The following is a 17289-nucleotide window of genomic DNA, read 5'->3' as shown; positions in this document are numbered from 1 at the left end:
AATTGCTAGTACTAGGCATTTCCTCTAGGAGGAGGGAAGAAATGGCAGAAGCAGACAGTGCAGATCTCTTCATTCCTTATCCGATACTCTTTTCCCACTCACATGTGTGCATACACACACGCATTTCTTCTTTGGTATATTGGGTCTAAATCCACTCTATTGCTTATTTTTTTTTAACTTCCCAGCTCTGTTTCTTATCAATCAAACTCTTAACTGCTCCAAACTTTAATTTGCATGATGGCCTCATTAATCTAGTAGTGTTTTGGCTAAATACCACATTAACATAACTTCACATCTTGGGGGAATGGCGGGGGGCTGTTCATTCTCTAATTACTTTCACTATTGTAAGTCTTATCTTTCCAACTAGCTATAGAATTTAACCAGAGCATACTTTTTAGTGCTAGGAGCACCCCCACCCATTTCAAACCTGCAACAGCAGACCCCCTGGACCCATAGCAGAAGAACAATGTCTGGGAAATATCATCTGGACTTCTTCCACGTTTTATGTAATCTTTGAAATTTGTCATTAGCCCTTGGATTCTAGGCCTTGCTGATGCCTGATTCATGCACTTGGCTTGCTCTCTCACCTACTCTTCCACACAGCTTTGGTGACCGGCCTAGAATTCCTAGGGTCTGATTTTGGCCTGTATTTTGTTTTTGGCCGTACCACTCTCTTGTTTATGTTGATATCCCAAGAGGACCCTATGGCCAAAGTTACATGGCATGTAACCTAGCACCCTGAATTATGCCAAGCACATAGCAGTAGTTCATTAAACTGTAAACTGGTGGTGATGGGGAGCGAGAAAAGGTGTACGCATTAGAGTGGTGGTTGCCCAGCCTCTCAGCAATAGGACAATGTGTAAAGTCAGTGTGTGAATCAGCCTAAAACTGGTCTAGAAACTGGGAAACTAATCACAAACACTTTCCTGAGGAATAAGACACAAGGAATGAAAGCTTATAGCTGTTTCCATGGAAACATGTGATGGCTCTCCTTAGTATTATATAACCAACATATTAAATAAAGCCAATTCTATTGGCGAAAAAGACCAAGAGAGCTGGGGTGTTAGGAAAACTATTACGTAAAGCCAGTATTCTGGAAGATCCCAAACCAAAAGATGAAAAGAAATCAGGGAAGGAAGGAATATAATAAATCCCCAGCATTCACATTCCAATGAAATGTGGGGCAGTAAAAAGAACAGTGGCCCAGGACATAGCAAACGTAATTCTGTTTCTGCAAACTCCGCTGCGCGCTCCATTTTTATGGTCTGCTATTCCTTCAAAATGTGTCTCCTCAGGATCAGGTAAGGGTTCTACATAAGCATAATAAACTTGGCACACTGAGTCATAAATACTTCTATACCCCTGCCAAAACAGTGAGGAGAAACTATAAGAAATGCAAGGAGAGACAGAGTAACACTAATAATACAATACCTTAACACACCATTTTCAGAATAAGACAGGTCGAGAAGACAAAATATAAGTAAGGATAAAGAAGATCTAAACGACACAATCATCTCAAAATCTATTGGTCATTCGGAGCGTATGTCCATAGCTAACTAAGTCCCTGATTCTCCCACCTCTTGCCTTCAAACTGTTCTTCTCAGTCTTTTCCACCTCATTCCATCTTCTCAGATGGTTCATTCCATCTTCTCAAATGACACCTGCAGTCATCCTTGACTCCTCTCTTCTTCTCACTGATTTCATGTCCCATTAGCAGTAAATTCCATTGGCCATAACTTTGAAATAGGTCCAAATTCAGGCCATTGCTCACCACTCCCTCTCCTACTTCCCTGGTCTAAGTCACCATCACCTCTAACCTGGGTTATTGTAATCGCCTCCGAACCAGTTTGTCCCTGCCCCTCTAGTCTAATTTCAAAACAGCTACCAAAGTGAGCCTTTTAAAACATGTCTCAGGTATCAGCATTCCTGTGCTCAAAACCTCCAATAGCTTCCAGTCTCACCAAGAGTTAAAGCCAAGTCCTTATGCAGACCTACTGAACCTGACATGACTTGATTCCTCATTATTTCTCTGACCTAATTTCCCACCGCCCTCCCTCAATTACTCTACTCTAACCTAGGGATTTTCACTGTTTGGTCTTGGGACCTCTTTACATGCTTAAAATTTTGGGGGATTGTGAGGAGCTTTCGTTTATGTGGGTTATATCTATCATATTAGAAATTAAAACAAATTTTAAGCATATTAATTAATTTTAACTTAATAAAACACATGTTTAGATAATATATTTTTATGAAAATTAATGTGTCTTCCAAAAGAAAAGAGCTTAGTGAGAATGGAATTGTTTTACATTTTTGAAAATCTCTTTCATGTCTGACCTAATACAGAAGACAGCTGGATTCTCCACTTCTGCATTAATTTGCTGCTGTGTATGCTTTTGGCTGAAGTATATGAAGAAAATATAGACTCACGGAGATACGTAGTTGGAGAAGGGAGGTGTGTTTATTTTTGTTTTGTTTTGTTTTAATGTTTTTAGAATTTTCAGGTAATTGTGGATATTCTCCTTTAATATTATACCAAAACTCAACAAGTGGTAGCTTCTTTGAAACATGGAATCTGAAACCTTACTTTTCATATTCCGTTAATGTTAAAATCCATTAGTCAACCTTATACTTTGAATGGGTCTTCCATCCAGAGTATGCATGCATGATTTTGTAACATCATGCATTGGGCATTTGGAAAATATTGTCTCGCTGAGTTATGCAGACTTCCCAATGTTGGCACATTTATTATGCAATATCAAAAATTCACAATACTTGACATCATCATAATTCTATCAGAAAAATCTGTATTAAGTACTGGGAAACTGTCAAGATCATGGTGGCAGATACACATTTTCCAAAATTCAATTTACATCTGAAAGCTTGAGTTTTATCACTGTCAACAAATGCTATTAGTCAATTTCCTTGAAGTGACAGGCTCCCTTAGTTCATTTTTGAGAAAATGTCTGCCAAATACCAAATCTGAATAACCACAGTTTGCCTGTTAGTCATTCTTTCAAGGAAAAAAGGTGATCCATAAAAAAAAAAAGTAAATAACTCAGCTGACAGCTCAATTTTACAAGTGCTTTTTCTAGAGGAAACCAAGTACTTTGGTGTGCAGCACAACTGCTTTCTTCATACTTCCCATTTGCCCATACAGAATATTAAAAAGATATGTACTGACAGATTAGAATGTGATAAAATTAACAAATTTTATTGTTCTATCAAGAACACTCTAAGTGAACCTGTCTTCTCCCTGCTGCCCCAATGGGTGGTCATTGCCTGAATTTGTGCCAAGGTGCCAGCAGTTTTACTCTTACTCACTGTTGTGTTTGCACCGTCAACACACATATCAATCTAGTGAAAAAGGCAAATAGTGTCAGTATTATTATGAAAATACTTTTGACCTCAGATCCCATGAAAGCATCTTGGGGTTACTAAGGATCCAAGGACTACGGTTTGAGAACTGCAGCACTAAACTCTCTATTGCTTTTGTGCACTTAAATTTCCGGCTCCCTTGGCCTGGAAAGAATTTCTTTTGCCCAGTTATCCATAAGGTACCTTTCAGTGAAGTTTTCTCTGATTACCCTATATAAAATAATACCTCCACTCACCCTCTGCCTCTCCCCACCCTCCTGGCACACTCCATTTCCCTCCTTCCCTTTTCTCAATTTTTCTACAGAGAAATTATTATCACTTGCTATTTATTTTCCGTTTCCCCTAACTAGCACAGAAATTTCTAAGGGCAGTGCTGTTACTGCCACCTCCTAGAATCGTCCTTTATACTTGGTAGGTACTCAATAAGCCTTAGTTGAGGAATTAATGTAACTCATAATCCAGCATTTGATTTGAGGATCTTGGTTGGTTTAGATTGCTTTTTCAGGGGTTCATATCTTATTCCCCTAGCAGAATACAAATTCCAAGAACAGAGCATTCCATGTAGCCCCCAAAGCCTCTGGCACTTGTCTTGGACATCCTATGTATATTCCCTTCCCTAGTGAATATCTGTAGTCCCATAGGCAACTCTGGGTATAGCCAGTATACATGTGGAATGGTAAAAAATTGGCAAAAATTTTACCTACTTTTTTGCAACAATTTCTATTATGGAAACACTGTAATTGGTATATAGCAATGATGACCTCAGCTCACTGGCTCTGTGTTTCCTACCCCAAAACATGTGGGAAGCAGGAAAAAACTGCCATTCTGATGCTGTCTTCTGGTTGGTGTTAAGCAGAAGGTTCTTGGTTTAACATGCAAAGGTTTATTTTTAAAATGATCACACTTGACTCTGGGCAGCCAAGATCTTGAAACACATTCTAATTCTTTGATTTAATCTTGCATTTCTGGGAAGCTGACTTAAGGATATGTTCTGCAGCACTGAAAAAAATGCTTACATGTTTAACAAAGCATTATTATAAAAGAAAATCTGGGCCATCAAACTAGGGGAATAATTAAGCAAAGAGCTGCCTATCCATTCAATCAAATTATGTAATCACTAAAAATGATGGCTATAAAGATTGTGTAATAACACAGAACCAGGCAGATGACACGTTAAGTGAAAAACCATAAAACTGAATATTGAGCATGATTAAACTGTATTTAAAAAATTATTTATAAAGAATAAAAATCAGGGGCGCCTGGGTGGCACAGCGGTTAAGCGTCTGCCATCCGCTCAGGGCGTGATCCCGGCGTTATGGGATTGAGCCCCACATCAGGCTCCTCTGCTATGAGCCTGCTTCTTCCTCTCCCACTCCCCCTGCTTGTGTTCCCTCCCTCTCTCGCTGGCTGTCTCTGTCTCTGTCGAATAAATAAATAAAATCTTTAAAAAAAAAAAAAGAATAAAAATCAGAATAAAATATACAAGTTGTTAACAATGGAAAAAGAGAGGAGGAAGATGGGAAGCTCAGGTGAACAGTCCAGGTCCAATAACAAACCCAATTATATGAACAAATAGACACTAACCTATTATGCCTTACTCCAATTATAACTGGATGATTTACCCAAAACAGAGTCTTAGAGTATTTAAAGTTGGTAGGGACTTTACATATCATATAGTTTAATCTCCTTTTTTTAAAAAAAGGAGAAACTAAAGATTATAGAGAAAAAAATACTTGCTGAAAATCTCCCAGGAAGTTAATGGCAACACTGTTACACCTAGCATCCTGGACAAAACACAGTAGGAACTCAATAAATATTTTTGCATTACGAATTTTCAATTTTTAGCATCATGTATTACACTAAAAGCCAAGTACAGGTCAACAGACGTTACTGGGAAAGATAAGATTAAGAAAATCCAATTATTATTCAATGTTAATGTGGAAAATAAAATTCACACTTTTTAAAGATTTCGATGGGGTTGGGGATTAGTTCCTGCCAAGTTAATCAAGACGAGACTATTATTTTATTTGAGATATGTTAACATAATTCTGAAAACAAAGACATGCATAAACAAATGAAAGCAAAAAGAAGAGAAGTGCGGTGATACACTGTCACTAAAAAGTACAAGTAACTAGACAGGCGCCATCAGCCCTACCCAAATAGGCTTCCAGGCGGTATAAAGCAGAAACAGGCTACCGACAGCTATAGCAACAGTAGAAAGAAGAAACAGAGAGACTTGCATGTACTCAAAATATCCTTGGGGGATCCTACCCAGTGTCCCTAGATGGCTTTCTCCTTCCCTTTTACTTCCATGAACATTTAATTTCCTCGGAATATCTCAACTGGCAGAGCTGACTGCACAACTCTATCATTTATACAGGTGGCTCTACTCAATTATGAATGACTTCCCTGTGAGAGCTACTGTATTTCATTTTCTATGGCTGAACAGCTGCTCGTGACTTGTCCAGGTGTACAGTAACTACCTATTGGTGCTTTGAAGGGTCTGTCTCCCACTCTTGATCCCTCTCACTCTATCCCCAGCACATATTTCAAACTCATCTCTCACCCCAGCTGCTGGCGTGAAAAAGGGCCCTGAAGTTCCTGGTTGATTTCACCATTCATCTCCAAAATCACTGATGGAAACCTCTCACATGAGAATCACACTTGACAATTCTTTTTTTTTTTTTTAAGATTTTATTTATTTATTTGACAGAGAGAGACAGCCAGCAAGAGAGGGAACACAAGCAGGGGGAGTGGGAAAAGAAGAGGCAGGCTCCTAGCGGAGGAGCCTGATGTGGGGCTCGATCCCAGAATGCCGGGATCACGCCCTGAGCCGAAGGCAGACGCTTAACGGCTGCGCCACCCAGGCGCCCCCACACTTGACAATTCTTAAATGACTTTAACATTCATTAACTCAATCTTATTCACACTTATCTCAGATTTATTTACCTAATGGGTATCTCTAAACTTCATTTGAGGCATAGAGAAGTGTGGTGTAGTCCAAAGAACATGGATTTTGAAGTTAGAAACCCATGGAGCTGGGTCCAGGTCCTTGCAAATCATTTAACCCCTTTGAGCTAGGGGTTATTATGAAGTTTAACTGAGATAAAGCTTGAGGACGTGGATAGCATAAGCACCGTGTCTGAGAAGATCTAGGAACTTAACAAATTTCACTTCTTATTCCTGCTGGTAAACTTTGAGGCTCAGTTTCTTCATTTGGAAAACAAGGTTAAATACAGTAGTTCCCCTTTACCCACGGTTTTGCTTTAAGAGCTACCCATGCAGTCTGGAAGCAAAGATCGTCCTGAGGTAGTTAGAAGTCGGCCGCCTAACGCTACATCACGATGCCCGCCTTGCTCCCCTCACCTCCTCTCATCACACAGGCATTTTATCATCTCATGTCATCACAAGAAGGGTGAGTGCAGAACAGTAACATACTTAGAGAGAGACACCACATTCGCATAGCTCTTATTACAGTATATTGTTAGAAGTTCTGTTTCATTAGTAGTGACTGTTAAGCTCTTACTGTGTCTAACTTATAAATTACACTTCTATAGATATGTATGTACAGGAAGAAACATTATAGATATGGTTCAGTGTCACCTGAGGTTTCAGGCATCCACTGGGAGTCTTGGAACATAAGGAGGGGACTGCTGTACTATATAAACCCTGCAAGGGGAGGGGGCTTGCGAGATTTACTGAGATGATGTGTCAAAGTGCTGGCTGTATTGGGGACCTTGTATGGGGCATTGTAAAGATTAATTTCCTTTCTTATTAAAACGGTGCGTAGGAAACGTTCTTCCAAACAACATTATCAAGCTGGTTAGTTGAAGGCACAGCACTAAAACAGCAGGTACACAAAAAGTTAAGCATTTTTGTGATCTACATTCTTTTGCATGGAAAGTTACAACAAGACTGCTTTAAAGTGTACTCTATTGGCCATGGGTACATGGGTGAATTCAGCTCTAAGGCCAGCTTCCATGTTTCTACACAGCTGATACAATATGATCCCTACTGGTTTGAACGAAGAAAAGCTATCCTTGAGAAAGAGGTGCCTGAGGAAAATACTCAGGTGTATCACAAGCTGGACAGTGTGATAAAAAAGAATTGAAAAAGTACGTTCCAAATCTTGTATTCACCATCCTTACCCTTTAGTAGCAAAGAAAAAAAAAAAAAAAAAAAAACCCAAGCTACCAGAAAATCCCTTTCTCCAAGATAGCCATTGTGTCCTGAAGTTTGCTTCAACTCGTGCTGAGACTAGATAAGGGGTTAACATTAAGCATCGACTACAGCCATTTTAAGTATATAAAAAAGGAGACAATGCAATCCCTTATCTTCAACAGTATAGTCCCCTTTTAAGGGAAGTGAGAGTGCCACCCCATTCTGTACTAGTCAGAGCATCCCTGATGCGTTGGAGTTTGCTCTGGGCACAACAATGTAAGCTGAAATGGGTCCAGAAGGAAGTCTAAGCTGATGAGGGGGTTAGAAACTATCCAATTTCAGAGATATCTGGAGAAAAAAGGCCTGGAGGAACAAGAGTATCAAGAGCTATCTGAAAAAACGTTTCACACGAAATAAGAAACAAAATTAGAGCCAATAGATAGATAGTGGGGGAAAACAGATTTCAGTTCAAAATTTAAAAAGAATGTTTTTAGTCATGAGAGCTACCACAAATGGAAAAGGTTCACCTCTGGGAGGTTACAATCTCCCCGTCTCTGGAAGAACTGAAGTAAGGGCTAGACACGTAGTTATAGGGGATGCTCTGAAGGAGAGTCCTGAATCAGGGGGAAGTTGAATTTGATGACTTCTTCTTCTTCTCCTTTCTTTTTTTTTTTTTTTAAAGATTTTATTTTATTTATTTGACAGAGAGAGACAGAAAAAGAGGGAACACAAGCAAGGGGAGTGTGAGAGGGAGAAGCAGGCTTCCCGCTGAGCAGGGAGCCCGATGTGGGGCTCGATCCCAGGACCCTGGAATCATGACCTGAGCTGAAGGCAGATGCTTAATGGCTGAGCCCCCCAGGTGCCCCGAATTTGATGACCTCTGAATTCCCTCTAACCCTGAGATCCTAGGCTTCTATGCCTTTTTGCCTCCCTGACACGTCGTATTTAATATTAAGGCAAATAACTGAATCTTCACCAAAGCAACTTCTAGATGGAAGAGAACACGACAAAGAGTGACTCTGAAGCCTTCACATATTGGGAAGATAAGCTCACGTTGGGTATAAGTTGGTGGGTATAAGTTTCCCTCAAATCTGATTTTCACTTGAAAGTTTACACTTCTCATTTACAGCAAATGCTTATAGGTTGTCTTTCCTAAAGTGACCAGCTCACTTAATTTTGAGAAAGAGTCTGCCAAATACCCAAGTCAGTTGTTCTTTTAATTAAAGACGGTGTTCCATGAAAAAGTGGCTACTTGAGATTGCAACTCAAACAAGCCCACAAATGCCTTTTCCTGAGACAACCACTAGACCTGAATATCTTAGAGATGGAGAAACTGAGCTCACAGAGGTGGCTAAACACAGCTAAAGTGTGTTTTTAAAGTTCCTGCTCTTTCCACTATTTTACCCTGAAACCAATAAACAAAACAAGAGTGTATCCCCGAATAAAGGACGGAGGACAAAGGGCATTAGGGTATTGCTGATTTCTAGGTTTCTCCAATAACCCTTAGTTAGAAGTCCCAGCTGCCCAAAACAATTCATTGTCAGGTCTCTCCTCTCTCCAGCAACAGCGCAGTATATGGAATTGGAAACTGATCGGTAAAATATAAGTCAGCTTGTGTGTGTGTGGCTGTGTGTGTGTGTGACCCAGAACAGGAACAGTGCAAAAGGAAAAAGGGACAGGGGGAAACCCATTTGGTTTATCAGTGTGCTGGACTGGGATCTTGTTTTCATTCATGGCCGTGTATCGCTGGCCTTGGCAGAGTTACTTAGAGGATGTGTTCTTTATTAGCTTTGCTCAGCTTGGCTGGGTTTAGCTGTGTGCTGCCAGCTGGGCTGATGCCAAGGCTGAAACTCCACTCCTCTAAATTCAAGTTCACGTCATAAAGTATGGATTGCCTCTTGCTCTGATCTAGCTCAGTTAACACTTTCAGTTCTCCGGATCTGGCTTCTTCTCTCCCTCCTGACTCTAATCCCTACAGGATGGAGAGAAGACCTCTGCAACTGTAAAGACTTTTTATGTTTTCCTGGGGACTTCTTAGGCTGATAAGTGTATAGAGAGTGGGGAAAAGAGAGGATGACAAAATCATGCATGATGGGACCACAAGCCAAACTTAAGAACCTTCTACTACTGACATTCAAAGGAGTGACTGACCTTAGCTGTCTAGGGCAATAGGTAAGAGGATTTGGGAGCAGTTTCTGTAAGTTTAGGGCTATGTGTTTTCAGAAGATGACCTGTGAATGGGTCTGAACAGGGCCCTGCGAGAGGCAGCGTGAGAGCACAGTGTGAGGAAGCACCCGCCGCTCAGCCGCAGTCACAGCGGCACGTTCCAGCTGTCCTTAGCGGGAGACAACGCGTCCCAGAGCTTAGCGCCAGCTCCTGCCTTCTTGCTGCAGCACCCTCAAAACCTTGTTTTTCTTTGCTCTGTTGAAGAGTTTGCCAAGTTTTCCTCATCTTCTTGATGTACTTGAATGTTTATGTTTTTCGTACTTAGTAAGTCATTATTGAGATTGTAACTGCAATATTTCCTCAAAAAACCATCTATTTAATTAAGGGAGAGAATATAATTACATAGACTTTATATTACTGGTTTCTAGTATGGCTTTCCTAAAAACCACACACACTTATTTAACACAGTGGATTCTGCAAGCTGATAGGTACTGATGCTGGCACGCAGTAGGTGCTGGAAGAAAAGCTGGCCAAAGAAAACTACACGGGTCTAAGAATTCTGAAGACAGCAGCAGGTGTGGTCAAATCTATGAACTGCTTAAGTCACATCTCACTATTTCCAGGAGTTTGAGAGATGCCAGTTGTTTCATCACATGTGCCAGAACATTGTTACCATTCTCGGGCATCTGCGGCTGGTAAAGACCAGGGAAGTGGGCAGAGCCAAGGGGCAGCTTCAGGAAGCTGGAAGAGAGGCATGGGACAGGACTTTTCTGTCCCTTAGGCAGATGTCATTAGAATCAGAGGGAGAACCCAGATCCCTGCTTCCTAATCTAGTGTTAGTCACGTCATTTCCCCGTTTTCCTATTACTACTTGTGTGCCATGAGCATATAGTCAAGAGAAAGCCAGTTACAGGAGTCTTGGTTCACTGCACAAACCTCATCTCCTAAGTATGTGTATCTTTTCTGAAAAAAAAAAAAAATAGAGCATTTAAATGCTTCTGTGCATAGTTCCCTCTTCTTGGGCCGTCCAGACACAGAGAGAACGAACATCCAGGGGCTCTGCCGCGCGCTGCCCGGTGCTATGCATGTGCTCGCCCATTCTCTCGTTTCCATTACTCGCTCCACCTGGGAGTGGGCGCTTCTCTATCACCTCCACCGAGCCCCGCGCTCCTGAAAGGGGGCTGCTCCACAAGTGTCGGACCCATGGATGAAGGAAGGTCAGAGCTCCTCAGTGTGAGTCGAGTACAAGACCAAAGCTGGAGTAATGACCGAGACTGTGTGCATGCAAGTGTGCACAGGGAGGAGTTGGTGTACGAACGGAAGTTGAGGCCTGGAACCGGAGTATCTGAGGGTAAAAAGGAGAACAGCCAAACAGCCAAGAGGCTGTCCTCATTGAAGGTACCAAAGAATTTGTTTTGCCCGCACCTTTTCTGACATGGTTAGCGAGCACACCTTCTCAGGGGACAAGTGGGGCAAATTAGTTGCCACAAGTTTCCTAGAGAGGGGACATTCTCCTGTTTGCTGTGGCTTAGTAGCAAAAAAAGAAACGTTGGATGGACGGGCAGGTGTACAGCTGTACGAATGTTTCTAGAGATGAGTGCCCTTTGCCTTTTTTTTTTTTTTTAGAGAGAGAGAGACAGAGTGAGAGGGTGAGGAGGAGGAAAGGAGGAAGAGTGGGACAGAGAGAAAATCTGAAGTAGGCTCCAGCACAGAGCCTGACATGGGGAACCATCCTGTGACTCTAAGATCACGACCTGAGCTGAAATCAAGAGCTGGTCGCTTAACTGACTGAGCCACCCAGGCACCCCTTGCCACTCTTACTTTCGGTCAAACGGTTTCCCAAATTTAAAAAACAGAACATTAGTTAAAATAGATTTTAATCTGCTGTTAAAATGAGAGTCATACTCTCGCTTTTATAATTAAGTGAATAGTGGCTTTAGATGTTGATGAATAGAAATGGAATCAGAAAACATAGCATGATCTATTTCACTCAACAAATTATTATTGAGCCAAGTGCTGGGGATAGAAAGAGGAAATAAATAAGTTATATTTATTCCATATAACAAGGACTCCAGGCAGTAATGAATCCTAACCTCCTAGACAAAACAAAAAGAAGAATTTTAGCTCTCTCATTAATGCTTCTACCGAAAAATTAGCAATATTTTGCATGTTGTACAGGTAACTATTATATAAATAAAACAGCTGCGACAGGTGTTGAACTGTAAGAATGCATATTTTGGTTTCTTTATTCAAAGAATATGCCCCCCAGTCTTTTCATCCTTTTTGCCACAATGTCGCTGCCTCAATTCCTTCACTGGAATATTTTAACAGCTCGTTAACGGACATCTCCACCTCCAGCTTTTGGAAGCCACCTGTCCTCTCACTGCTGCCACAATGGTTCTTCTAGAACACAAATCTGACCTCTAACTCTACTAATGAGTGCCCATTGATGGCTCTCATTGCTTTTAGGACAAAGACCCCGATCTCTAAACTGGTCTAAAAGGGGACCCGTGCACTTCCTGGCTACTTGCCTAGCCTTTCCTCTTTCTAGTTAGTCCTCTTTTACACTCTACAATCTAGTTGTTTAAACATTTTTTAGGTCCTCAACACATTTTTTTTTTTTAAATCTTGGGCCTCCACTCCTCTGTTTCCACTGCTAGACTTTTTCTTCCATCGCCCCATTCTTCTGGTTTCAGCTTAGATGTCACTTCCTTTGGAAGCCTCCTCTGACCCCCACCTTCTAACCTCCAAACTAGGTTATGGGCTCTTCTGTACTTCATTACTTCAAAGCTATAATTCTCTATTTGTCTATATGCTCCCCAAACTGTAAATTCTATAAAAGGAGAAGCTCCATCAATTAGGCCAGTGACTAGCACTCAGCTGTGACTTGATAGAACTTAAATGAATGGCTAGATGGTTGAAGAAAATCGGCTGTGACCTACGGTGTAGCCTGAGTTGTGTTATTCTTGCCTCTACCCTAGTCTTTCCCTGAATAGTTTAGGATTACAATTTAACCAACCCTTTTTCTGACCCAGACCCCCAAAGTGACTACAGTATAGTTTCCTATGTAGTTTTACAAGAGGAAGAGGTCATCCATAAAGTATGGGAAATACTTTGTATATGTTTCATAGAAAAAACTGGAAGAGAAATTCTGAAAGTTTTGTTTTTAAGCATCAAATTCTTACTCTCTAGACCTGAGTAACATTCCTGCACCTCAACCACAGTACTGAGTCAGATCTGAAGTGTTCTCTTGGTAGGACGCCACAGGTAGAAAGGGTGGAATGAAAGGGCAGAAGAGGCCGGGCTGACCTTTTCCTCCAGCAGGTGTGCCCAAGGGCAGCACCTCTCGTGGACTCCTGTATTTGTTTCAGCATAGAGACAGCAGCCAGACCAGTTTACATTCTGTGAAGTCATAAGAGACTGAAGTATAATCCAGATAGCAATATATTAATTTATAATAAAAATGTAAAGATGAAATAGCTCTCATCTCACGTTCTCTTCCTATTGTAAAACTGCATAGGAAGCTACGCTCTAATCTAAAATGGGCTCGCACACTTGAAATCAGTGTGAGGGGGACTCAGGTGGATGGTTATGACAGTGAAAAGCCTAACTACGCATCAGAGTCATGCCAAGTGGACTGAACTCTTTTTTAAAATTTAAAAAGTAAAGTTTGCCTCTGTTTCAGTTTGATATTACGTCACACACACAAAAAGCGAGGAGTTCAAAAAAAAAAAAAAAAGCTTCTGCCTTTTATAACCAAGTACCCTGGATTAGTTGCAAGCTTGGTATTTGCTGCTTACAGGAGCTGGCTGGGCCCCAGGAGTCCAGGAGCTCTAATAAGGATACTGCTTCTTAGCAAGGGAGAAACAGCCAGCATGCAGGAGTCAGAGAGGCAAAGCCCTAGGCAGGTGGAAGGCAGAGCAAGGTGGTAGGTGAGCTGGACCTGGAATCAAGCCGGAGATAGTCACAGAAGTCACCTGTCACCCATATCCAAGAGCAGGAACGGACAGTATCACAGGGTGGGAAGGCCTTCAAGGGTTGCCTAGTTCGACCTCTCACATAAGGACTCACTTGCTCAAAGACATAAGACAAGTTTGTGGCCCAGTTGGGACGAGACCCCATTTCAAAGCTCTCACTGTATACAACACGGCTTCTTTCCTATTTCGTATCAGGATCCGGAAGCCAAAATCCAGGGTCTCAAATGAAGCTTTGAAGAAAGCCTGAAGGAGAATGGGGAGAGTACAGGGGAGACATGTGAAGGCAATATGGCTCGAAAGGGCCCTCCTGGTAGATCTCCGTGACTCCTCCCTCTAGACTCAGATAGTAATAGAACTAAGTCACTTAATGCACTGCAGGGCTTGTAGAGGGACTTCGGTTTCCTCATAAATAAAATGTATCTGAGAATAATTAAATCTAGTTCAGAGATACCAGGAAGATAAAATGAAATAATGCATGTAAAAGAACATTAAATAAAATCAGTATTTTCCCCCTACTCATTGTGAGCAAGAAACTATCTCATGTTACTTTGAGTTATTTAACATTTGCCCACTACTGACCGGAGGTAGGAAGGGAGGAGGAGCCAGTAGCCAGTATGATTAGAAAGAGAACAGGCTCACACAGAGAGAACATCTTGTTTTGAGAAATGAATTGAGTAACTGCATTTTTTCCACACTGGATCACTTGCTCCCTAGCCAGGACACCGAGGTGGCTGAAGTTCCGCCGTTACTGAAAGCTACACTCTAAAGCCTACTGAGCACATGAGGAGGGGGGCGAGGGAGGCACCGGAGGAGCCCTGGCTGCTGCAATGATGACCGAATGACCCACTCTGGAAATGCCAGCTGGAAGAAGGTCTCTCCCCCCCTTCTGAGCCTTCTGGTCACCTTTTGTTACCAATCGAAGCTATCCGCGGACACACAGAAGAGGATGGAAACAGTCAGCAAACACCTCTGGAAGTATCAGCCACGTAGCGAGTCATATTTCTTATCATCAGGGTGCACAGTCAGGAAGGACACCCGCCCAGCAACTCCTGGGCACGAAGGCTCTGGCTCTCCCGGCTCTCAAGAGCAGCCTAACGGCTCTAAGAGATCTACCAATCAAAATAACACAGTTCTCCAGGCAGGAGACCGAGAAAATCACCCTACTCCCTGGACACAGCCTGGAGCACCGAGGGTTATCCTGTTTGTCTCAAGTAAACAAAAAGGACGCCTACCACCTCCGAGGCACGTCTCTTCCTGCTGCTTCCCCAGAGATACTGCCTCCAGAGCGACAGCAGTGGATTTCTCACAGCAACCTCAGGGCACTTGTTTCTTGAAGCAGGGAGACGAGGAGCGCTTTCCTGAGGCAAGAAGTGTGTCTCCCCGCTGCCGTGCCCCCATCGCAAGGGCTCGCCACCTCAGTGCCACCCACCTAATCCCAGCAACCCTCAGCTCTGCCTCATCCAGTTACCAGGTGTCACCCATAAGCAGCGCGAGTGATTTTTTAAATAACAGCTTTATTGATAGATACTTCACGTACCGTAAGACTCACCCAATTCAGTGTTTTTAGCAGATACACGGAATGGCAAACATCATCCCTATCTAATTTGAGAGCCCATTTATAACCCTGCACTGATCCAAGTCACTTCCCATCTCCCCTCTCCCCCAAGCCGCTGGCAACCACTAATCTACTTTTGTCTCTGTGTTGCTGCCTCTCCTGCGCATCCCACACAAACGCAGTCATGCCCTGCGTCCGTCTTTTGTGACTGGCTTTTTTTCTCTTAGAATAATGTTTTTCAGGGGCGCCTGGGTGGCTCAGTTGGTTAAGCAGCTGCCTTCAGCTCAGATCATGATCCCAGGGTCCTGGAATCAAGCCCCATATGGGGCTCCTCGCTCAGCGGGGAGCCTGCTTCTCCCCCGCCTGCCACTCCCCCTGCTTGTGCTTGCTCTCTTCCTCTCTGTGTCAAATAAATAAATAAAATCTTAAAAAAAAAAAAAAAAAAGAATAAGTTTTTTCAAGGTACATCTGTGGTGGAGCGTATTTTGGGACTTCATTCCTTTTGAATGCCAAACAGTATTTCATATGGAGAGACCACATTTTATTTGTGTTTTGGTCACATGATGGACACTTGGGCTACTTAGACTTTTTGGCTACTATGAATAATGCTGCCATGAACATTCGAGATACGTTTTTCTGCAGAAAGGTTTTCTATTCTCTTGGGTGTATACCCATGAGTGGTACTGCCAGGTCACAGGTAACTCCATGTTTAACATTTTGAGTAACTTCCAAACTGTTCCCAAAGTGGCGGCACCATTTCACCCTCTCACCAGCAATGTCTGAGAACTCCAACTCCTCCCCATTCTCGCCAGCACTTGTTACTGCCTTTCGATGACATCATACCCATAGGTGTGAAGAGGTGTCTCCTTGCAGCTTTGATTTGCATTTCCCTAATGGCTCATGATGTGGAATATCTTTGTAAGTGCTTATTGGCCTTTTATATACCTTTTTTGGAGAAATGTCTATTCACACTCTGCCCATTTTTGAACTGGGTTGTTTTTTTCATTGTTGAGTTGAATTCTGGATATAAGTGCAAGTGACTTTTTAAAAGTAACCCAGATCTTGTCACTCCCCCCCCAGAGTGCCCTCTAACAATTCCACACTATGTTTAGAATAGAATCCAATTCTCACGCTGGCTTTCGGGGTCCTACCGGCTTCTGCCACTTTCCTCCTCACACAGTGCATTACGGTAGGAGCAGGCTTCTCTCTGCCCCTGAAACACATATGCTCATTCGTGTCTCAGCACCAGGATATGTATGTCCCCTCCTTCCCTGGAATTCCCTTTCTTGTCATTCAGTTCAAATATCACCTTTTCAGACAAATTTTCCTGAAAAGAGACTATATCTAAACAATCTCCCCTCCCCCACCAAGAGGAACAAGGAAACTTTTGGGCATGATGGGTATGTTCATTATGTCAACTATGGTTACGGGTTCATGGATGTACATACGTCAAACCTTTCTAAACGGCCAACTTTAAATACGTGCTATTTGTTTCACTCAATTACACTTCAATGAAGCTGTTAAACAAAAACTCCCTTCACGATCACTCCTTCACTGTCACTACCTCATCATACTTTATTCCTGAGGAGAAACGGACAATCTGAAATCACCTTGTTTATTTCTTGATTTCGGTGCTTATCAACCGTCTCATCCCACTAGAACAGAAGTTCCAGGAGGGCAGAGACGTTTTTCATCTTTGTAACTGCTGTATTCTCAGCTTGGCTCACAATTAAGTGCTCAATAAATATCAGGCGCCCTGAATGAGTGAAATTGACAGAGGCTTAGAAAAGAGACTGAGAGGGGTGCCTGGGTGGCACAGCGGTTAAGCGTTTGCCTTCGGCTCAGGGCATGATCCCGGCGTTCTGGGATCGAGCCCCACGTCAGGCTCCTCCGCTATGAGCCTGCTTCTTCCTCTCCCACTCCCCCTGCTTGTGTTCCCTCTCTCGCTGGCTGTCTCTCTCTCTGTCAAATAAATAAATAAAATCTTAAAAAAAAAAAAAAGAAAAAAAGAAAAGAGACTGAGAGACAGCAGGAAGGGTGGCTTTCGAATTCCTC

The 17289-nt window shown here is 42.4% G+C and overlaps 1 protein-coding gene across 9 annotated transcripts in view; it reads right to left on the bottom strand.

Annotated features, from left to right (window-relative positions):
* SCMH1 (Scm polycomb group protein homolog 1) overlaps nucleotides 1-17289 on the bottom strand; it is a 172334-nt gene that overhangs the window by 57285 nt on the left and 97760 nt on the right. The window lies entirely within an intron of this gene.

This window comes from Ursus maritimus, unplaced genomic scaffold, assembly GCF_017311325.1.
Source record: "Ursus maritimus isolate PB19 unplaced genomic scaffold, ASM1731132v1 scaffold_12, whole genome shotgun sequence".
In the NCBI taxonomy this organism is placed as follows: Eukaryota; Metazoa; Chordata; class Mammalia; order Carnivora; family Ursidae; genus Ursus; species Ursus maritimus.
This window is presented reverse-complemented; position numbering and strand designations above follow the sequence as displayed.